We start from the raw sequence: 8,673 nt of genomic DNA, 5'->3' as shown, positions 1-8,673 counted from the left end.
ATAACAGAGGTGACTCAGTTCACACACCTGCCCTCAGAGCTGAGCCCAGAGTGTAACGGAGCAGCAGGCAAGAGGAGGGCCTTCTACTTCCCGAGCTCCCCCTGTGTGCCGGGCACTGTGCTAAGTGTCCATCAGCGCCAGCATCACCTCTATGAGCGCTCACAACAAAGTGGGTACAATTAGTGGTCTGATTTTATAGTTGGGGAAACTGAGGCTCAGAGAGGGGAAGTTGTTCTATGGCTTGGGAGTGGCTGAGTGGAGGTTTAAGTCTCAGGCTATAGGACCTGAGAGCCCTGGAGCACGTGACCATGCCCCTCCACGCTCACACCCGCCCAGAGCACCTCAGAGCTGGTTCAGCTTTGGCTCACCCGATGGCCGGTGCCTTGCGCCATGACCCCTGCTTGGACACAACGGGCCCTTGGAGTGGGCTCCCGTCCCAGGGAGCACAAGACCATCAGGGCTTTGCCCCTTTGCCTCTGCTACTCTGAACCTCTCAGTGTTCTGGAGGGACCTGAGGTGAGGCCCCCATGCCCGTCCGGCTCAGATCCCACCACCTGTTTTCGGGTCCCATACATAGTTGATGGCCCCCTGCACGAGGCCACAGGCCCGCAGACATTTCGGTGCTTTCCATCCTCTAAACCTTTGCTCTGGCGGTTTCTAGGGTTCACAGTAACCACTCCCCCAACCCCAAAGAGTGAAATACAGAATGTGTCTAATTAAAGGCCAAGAACTGGGAGGTCAAGGTCTGTCCTCACAATCAGGGCCTGGGGGGAGGAAGTAGGATGGTCTGAGTTTGGGGAGGCAGAGAGTGGAGAATAAGAGGGGAAGGCAGAAGGGGGGAGGGGAAGGAGAGAGCATAGCGGGTGAAAATGCGGGGCAGGACCTGGTGTGCGTTTCCACAGGAGTGCGGGCCCAAGGCCAACGCAGGGTGGAACTCAGGTGCCCTGTCGGTTAGGTGAAGGCAGTTCATCAGCCATGGGCTTTGTGCTATCAGAACAGATATCCTGGGACCGATTACACAACAGAGGGGTACTTCAGGCCACAGTGACCTCTGTGAGTCAGTGTCAGTGACCTGCCCGTGGCTGAGGACGTGGCCTCCCTCTCACCCCAGCCACCTCCAAGTCCTACTATTTGAAGCTGCAGGGCAGGCCCCGTGCCACAAAGAGAAAAAGGATACTTGTCTGTCAGCCTGCTTTCATTTTAATTTTCTGGTGGCAGTCACAGGAATTAAACACGTATAGAGTAGATTTTGGGGTTCATGCTGTGGCCACCTGGGTGCTCAACACAATGACCCTGGGAGGGGGGCTCGTGCCCTCATTTTGCAGACGGAGGCTCAGAGGCGGGAAGTGGTTGTCCAAGTTCACACAAGGAGGAAGAGGCAGAACCGGGACTTGAGGTTGGTTTTCATGCTCCTGGCACCTGTGGGGGTGCCTCCAGTAAATAAAACTTAAAGTTAAAAGACTTAGCTGAAGCTTATAATGGGCTTGGTTATGGCAGCCCTCAGTAAACGAATATTCTCATTGGGCACCCTTGGGCATAGCCCCTTCACCTTTCTGTGCTTCAATAAGAGATTAAAGGATGTCATGCCTGAGAAAGCACAAGCACATAGTAGGTCCGTAGCAAATGCTGGCGTCGCATCCCCTCTTAGCACGGGAACAGCAGCTGGCTCTGTCAGGGGAGGGGAACTGGGATGTTACTGAGTCATCGTGCCTCAGCATGAACCTGCAGGACCCCTGACCCTTGACTGGCAGTCCTGCTCTCAGCACCACCCTTGGCTTTGACACTGGCTTTCTGTCTGCCAGGCTGTGAGGTCAGTAGGGTTCACAGAGGCTTTGCCTCTGCCTAAGCTCGGCAGCAAACCTGCTGTGAGCGGTTGGCTAGCTTGGCTTAGGCCCCAACACCAGGGCAGGGTTGGAAGGATAGGGAGGGGGGCCCAGGGGGCCCTCAGGGTGGTGCGGTTGACTGTTGTGTTGTGGTATTTCCTAAAATACTTGCACGGTGAAGCTCATCTGATATTCTTAGCAACCCTTTCAGGTGAGCGGGGCTAATGGGCTCCCCTTGACACGAAGAGAAACTGAGGCCCAAAAGACTTAAGAGGCTCCCCCTAACTCAGCAAGCCCATGCTGAGACTAGGACCTTGGAATCCAGACTCAAGCCCTGGCCCTTTTCATCAGGGGGGCCTCTTGCTTGGGGGGCTATGGGCTGTGGTGGGAAGTACCCGGACCCAGGTGTCACCAGACCGAGGCCCAAATCCCAGCCGGGTCAGGGACTAGCAGTGGGAGCCTGGACAAGTCCCCCACCTCACCAGGCTGTTGAGAGGCTCCGGGAGAGAGGGAGGCCATCTCTGCCCCTGGAACTCTCCAGACCCACAGTAAATGGCAGCTATTGTGACTGTTTCGTAACTAAGTGCTCAGTAACTGTTGTTGAATCGAATTCCTGGAGAGCCAGGAAGTGTGTCTGTGGGTGGGAGAGACGTCTGGCACTTCCAGGGGGCCCCCAAGGCTTCCTTCCTGCATGCCTACTTCCCCCAGCGCCTGGCAGCCCGTGAGAGAGAATGCAGCAGAGAGCCCTACAGGTGAGCGGAATTTACCTCCCTCCGGCCCCCAGTGCTGGAGCCCGCCGTCCTCTCTGCGGTTCCTGGTTCAAGGAGCACAGTTCCACCTGCTTCACAGCGCCTGTCACCATGCAAACTGCCTTGGACTGTTAGATTTCTGTACCGTTTACCTCCCATCACCCGCCCCCCCTAGAATGATGATCCTGCAGCAGGAATTTTGTCTGTTTTGTTCCTGCTCTGTCTCTGGCACATGGAACCGTTCCTGGCACGTGGTCAGAGTTTGGTCGTTATTTGCCGAATGAATGAATGAATGAGTTGATCCTTTGTGGTCAGCTCTTTGCTGCATCTGAGGATGTTGCCTAAATCAGAGCCCAATCCTGTTTCCTAGAGGCTTCTGTGCTAGTCTGTTGGGAGTGGCAGACACAGTGACCATGGTGTGACCTGTGCTGTGACAGAGGGAGGAGCCACCTGGGCTGGGGGGAGCTAGAACAGATGACTCTGATCCATGTCAGAGAGCTGGAGGGGCTGGGTGGGAGGGCCAGGGAAGCCTCAGCTGAAGGAATAAAACATGAGTCAGACTTAGATGGACAAGGGAGGGAACAGCTCTCCAGGCAGGGCACAGCATGCAGAAGGCACGGAGTCATGAGAGATCATGTTGAGTTAGGGTTGTTTGATGATGTAGAGACAGGAGAGGGCCAATGAGTGCAGCAACTGAGAGGATAGGTGCTGGGGTGGGGAGGAGGTCCCTGAGGGGTCAGTGGGGGACTGATGGGAGCCCAGCTGAGGGATGTGCAAATCCGAGCTGTTTCCTTTCCCAGCTCTCAAAGGGTAGGCCTGCCCCCCTCCTGTCTGACTTTCCCAGGTCAGGACAATCTCCCCTCTTGCAATGGTGTCTGTCTCTGCCTCTCTCCTGAGAGAGACCGGGCTTGGGGTCAAGGCCCACCTTGCCAGGCTCCTGTGGCCGTGAGGTCCCAGAGCAGCCACTCCCCATTCGGAGCCAGTTTCCTCCTCAGACTCTCTGTGGACGGGTAATAAGTGCCTCGTAGGCTTCCCCTCCCGGAGTTTTGGTGTTTGGGCCAATGGAGCTGGGCTGGGGAGTACGTAGTGGCTTTCCCAGCCAGAAGACACTGCCCCGTGTCCCCAGGAAATATGACTTACTCCAGCCTTGCTAAGGGTGGGGATCAGCCTTCTGGCTCCTTTTCCTCCAGCCAAAAACCTTTCAGCGCAGATAGCCCTGGCAGAGCCCTGAAGCCAGAGAGATGGGTGAGATCTATCACACACTTTCTTGGTGACCTCAGCAAATTTCTGCCCCCTTCTGGGCCTCACTCTCTTTTGTAAAATGGATGTAACCGTACCCACCCTCTCTCTGTAGAGCCAGGAGACCTGCTACTCGTCCTGGATGTAGCATTGGCTCACCTTGGGTCCCTGGGGGCCTCAGTTTCCCCATCCGTATTTTGAGGAGCTGGGGCTTGAGGGCCTCTGAATGGCTTTCCAACTCCGACATTGTCCTAGGCTCCTAGAGTCTATGGAGCCACTTGGTCCTTGTGATCATGCCCACCCGGGTTCTGCTTGAATGCTCCCGGGAGACTCACCGCGTCTGCAACTCCCTTCTGCCTTCGGAGAGTTCTAGCAGAAAGGCCATCCTCACATTGTATCTGCCTTCCTCCATCCCCCAACCACTGGGGTCGGTCTGTCCTCTGAGGCTACAAAACTCCACTGCAATCGACCCTTGGCATTGGACACCCTGGCAAGCTCTTGTGCTGGATTCCAGGGACACAGAAGAGCCAGAAATGGTCCTCTAGGGGGTCATTGTCAAGTTGGGGAGACAGACCTGAAAGCAAAGATGTACTTTCAATAAAATCTTATGATATGACAGAAAATGCTGGAACTACTGGAACAAGCCATGAGTGAGGAGAGGTGAAAAGGTGGGTCAGTGTCCTAGGTGCCAGGCCAAGAAGTTTCTGTGTTGTCTATGTGTCCAGCCAGGACTGGAGAAATGTGGACAAATCTGGCTCTGTTTGACCCCAGATTCAGTTACGATCCAACCGCCACCTACGTCTCCTTGTGGGCACCAGGCCTGTTGCCGCATCAAACGTCCTCAATATCTGTCTCATCGAATCCCCACAACCTTGCCGATAGGAGCTCTGATTCCCATTTTGTAGCTGAGGAAACGGAGGCCCACAGCAGTCAGATATCCTCCCAGAGTTCCCGTGGTCTGTACACTTGGAGACCGAATAAAACCAGTCTGGCTAAATCCTCTCACTAGGTTGTGTTGCCTCTTGTTCGTCCGTCTGTCCCTGTCACAGCCATGTTTGGGGTTTCCTTACCCCAGAGCCTCCTCAGAGTCAGTCCCTGGTGGCTTGCGCATTTCCAGAGGAGCCGAGGGAGTCGGCGGGTGGCTTCCAGCTGGGGTGGAGCTGGGGTGGAGACTTTGGGCCTGAGACAAGGGTCAGGACGCTCATCACCCTGGAGAGATTCCAGGCATCCCTGCAGCCTGGGGAGGTAGGCCTTCGTGTGGGCGAGGAGGGGCTCTTCCCTGTACCCTCAACCCCCCCCACTTTAAAGATTTTATTTATTTATTTGACGAGAGAGAGAGAGAGAGAGAGAGAGAGAGCGAGCGCGCGCACAAGCAGACAGAGCAGCAGAGGGAGGAGAAGCAGAGGGAGGAGAAGCAGACTTCCTGCCAAGCAGGGAGCCCCATGCAGGACTCGATCCCAGGACCCCAGGATCATGAACAGAGCCAAAGGCAGACGCTTAACCGACTGAGCCACCCAGGCGCCCCTGCTCACATTCCCCCTCAAAGGTGGCATTTGCTGCAATAGCCTGGCAGTGGGCAGGGCCCTGGTCTGGGAGCCCAGAGTTCAGACTGTAACCCTGGCTGGCCCCTGACACGCAGTGTGACCCTTAGGGCTTCAGATTCCCTTTTCACAGCCAGGAGGAGGGGACAGGCTTTCCAAGCAGCACTCATAGCCGTAGCTGAACCAAACACCGTATTGGACTCATCTAGAAAGACAGACGTGATTCTGAGTGTGCTCCCCCACCCTCCACCGAGACCCCTCCCCAGTCTCTTGGGGCTGCAGCTGGGCCCACCCTACATCTCCTCAGCTGGCTGTCCTTTCATTTAGGAAAAAACGTTCCCGCAGAGAGTGATGGGGACGGGAGGGGCAGGAAGGGATGAGATCAGTGTGGCCCAGCTGCCTGCTGGTGAGGTGAATAGTCCTTGGGCCAGACAGACCATTAACCAGCTCTTTGACCTTGGGCAGAGCTCTTAACCTTCCTGAACTTAATAATAGTACCTACTGTTGGGGGTTATTAATAGTGAGGATAAAATCGGGTTAAAGGGAGTGTGCCCACAAAATACTTGGCCCAGAGCCTGGTATGTAGTAAGCACTCAACAGTGTGGCCTTGCCGACACCATGCTGACGGTGACGATGGCGGTGGGGGGAGAAGGATGACAAGGACAGTCCTGTTGGACAGTATGAGACACTGTGAAGCCCTCCCCCGCATGCGCCTGGGCTCTTCACTTTCCATTTCTTCTCTCTGCCTGCCCTTCCCGAGACTCCGCTACTCCGGCTACTCCGCGCCCGGGGATCTGACGCGCCCTGTGGATCTGAGCCTGGACGAAGATCTCCGCAGCCTTGGTCGTGGTGGGAGCAGCACGTGTGGAGGAACGAGTAGAAGGTTTCCCGGGGGGGGGGGGGAGGCAGAGCTTGGCCAGAGTCTCGCCGCAGGAGCAGGGAGGGGCTGGAAGAAGAGAGTAGGATTTCTTCTTCCATTTAAAGGCATTGCAGGCAGATGAAATAACGTGTGTGAAAGCAGAGGTGTGAAATGGCATGTGGGGCTTGGGAAACTGCGAGAAGCACAATATGGGAAGAGTGGAGAGCAAGCGGGAGGGGGGAGATGAGAGCCAAACGGAGAGGATGTCTGGGGCAGATCAAGACATTCAAAATGTAACGTGAAGGCAATGGAGGGTTATTCTTTTCATCATACAGCAAACGTTCCCGCGGATCTACTCTACCCAGAGCACCTTTCATGGGCACGGCGTACGCTGCTCAGATGTCCTCGCCTCCCCCCTCAGACCCGAGCTTCCATCCCTCTGAGGGCTGGCAGCTTGCAGGCTGAGACCCTCCTCCCTGCCGTTCGTTCCCTTAGGCTGAAGAGACCCTCATCATCTAATGTCACTCCCCTTCCTGGGACCGGCCCGCATCTACTGACCATCCATAGGGGGGTCTACTGCCCAGCCCCCATGCCTCAACTTGGCCCAACTGTGAAAATTCATTCCAACTGCCGAGCTGCCTGAGACGGTGGCTGAGGCCTTGGCAGGGTCTGCCTCACAGCCCAACTTGTCCCTCTGCCCAGTCCTGCTTCAGTCACTCCCTGACAGGTGTCGGTCTTGAGATCAATCCCCAGTAAGGCCCCTGTCAGCCGGTATTTACCCCAGAATCTCCTTCCCGGGAGCCCGACCTGTGACAGCCATCCCTGAGGGGGGTCAGTGCGTGAGAATGAAATGCCAGGGGGGGTCTGAGTGCGGAGGCCGGTGAAGAGGCTGTTCTGATTCAGCGGAGGACTGAGGGGGGCAGGAGGTGTGTGGGGGCGGGAAGGAGGGCTGGATCTGGGGGACATCGGGGACACAGAGTCGCCAGACAGGGACGTGCTGGGCACGGAGGCGATCCTACGGAGCAGCCGAGAAGAGGTGGGGCCAGTTCCTGCACTGGGTTTACCGGGACCTACTTCAGTCTGGGAGTGGGGAGCGTGCCATGCCCCCGGGGCATCCAGATGGGGGTCCAGGAGGCAGGGCAGACTATCCACGATCAGGAGACAGATCTGAGACGAAGGTGTGGATCTAGGGGTTAGCCAGCACCCGGCAGTCATAAAGCATTTTCTCACACCCCCTAGTTTAATATGGGCACCAACCGATCAGAAGGGGCACCGGGGTCCCGGAGATCCGCTACTGAGCTAGAAGTGAACCCTTCCGTTGCTGAAGCGTGGTGGGGGTGGTGATGTGTTGGGTGGGATGGGCGCTCAGGGGGCTCTGAGCACCAGCTTCTAACCAAGCTTAGGTTAGAATCTGCATGGCCGCTGGAGATCTGGTTCCTCATATAATCCTCAGAGGGATATGCTGAGGCGGATACTATATCCCTTCTTAAGAGGAGGAAACCAGGGCTCAGGGAGGTAGATGGCTTGCCAGAAACCGGACAGTGCCTAGGCAGTAGAGCTGGAGTTGAACCCAGGTCCACCCGACCCTGCATCTTATGCCTGGAATTGCTGGAGTGGGCATCAGAACCGGCCGCTCTTGGCTCTTCAGTCGGGGTTCTTTTCCCATCGTTCAGATGGCCACTTCCTGTAGTGAATTCCAGAACTTCTGATCATAAGCCAATATCTCCTTCCAAGAAATGGTGCTGAGAATGTCCAGGCCTGTGGGGGAGGCGGGGTGGAATGGGAAAGCCTAATGCCAGGCACGAGGGATTTTCCAGACCTGGGGATCCCCCAGCTCCTGGTTTGAAGCCCAGGCATGTGTGGGAAGGTTCGTGGCCTCTCCAGTGGATAGCGCCTCCCCAGGGGCAGAAGGAGACCTGGGTGGCCAGCTGTGCCTGCCTCGGCTCGGGCCCACCACTCCTGTTTCCTTCAGGGAAATGGGCTCCCTGTGAAGCAGTGAGCCTGGTTCCCGAAAACGTTCCTGTAGAGCCTGGCTGTTCACTCATTTGTTCATCCTTTCCCTTAACACTGAACAACTGTTCAGGGAGTACTTGCCACATGCTCTATGTCACCTGGGTCCTGCCTCACCTGCGTCTAGCCTTAACCTGTGTCCAGGCTGGTAGAGAAGTTGTGTGCTTGACTGGGGAGTGGACAGGGGCTGTTCTGTTTGTCCCTGTGTCCCCTGGGCCAGCACATGGACATGCGATCAGAGGCTATCGATGGATGGATAAAGGGAGGAAGGGCTGAGGTTGGACAAAAGGGAGGCTTCCTGGCTGACATGAAGGAAAGCCCTATAGGGGATGAAGGTTGGGGTGGCATCTCCATCCTCGGAGGGTGCCAGCCTCTGCCCTCAGGGTCTGACAGCCGCCCATGTAGAGGCAGGAGGCTGGACTCAGAGGTGAGGTGCCTGCCCAGGCCTGGAA

Source organism: Ursus americanus, chromosome 16 (genome assembly GCF_024610735.1).
Source record: "Ursus americanus isolate L20-20 chromosome 16, mUrsAme1.1.p, whole genome shotgun sequence".
In the NCBI taxonomy this organism is placed as follows: domain Eukaryota; kingdom Metazoa; phylum Chordata; class Mammalia; order Carnivora; family Ursidae; genus Ursus; species Ursus americanus.
This window is presented reverse-complemented; position numbering follows the sequence as displayed.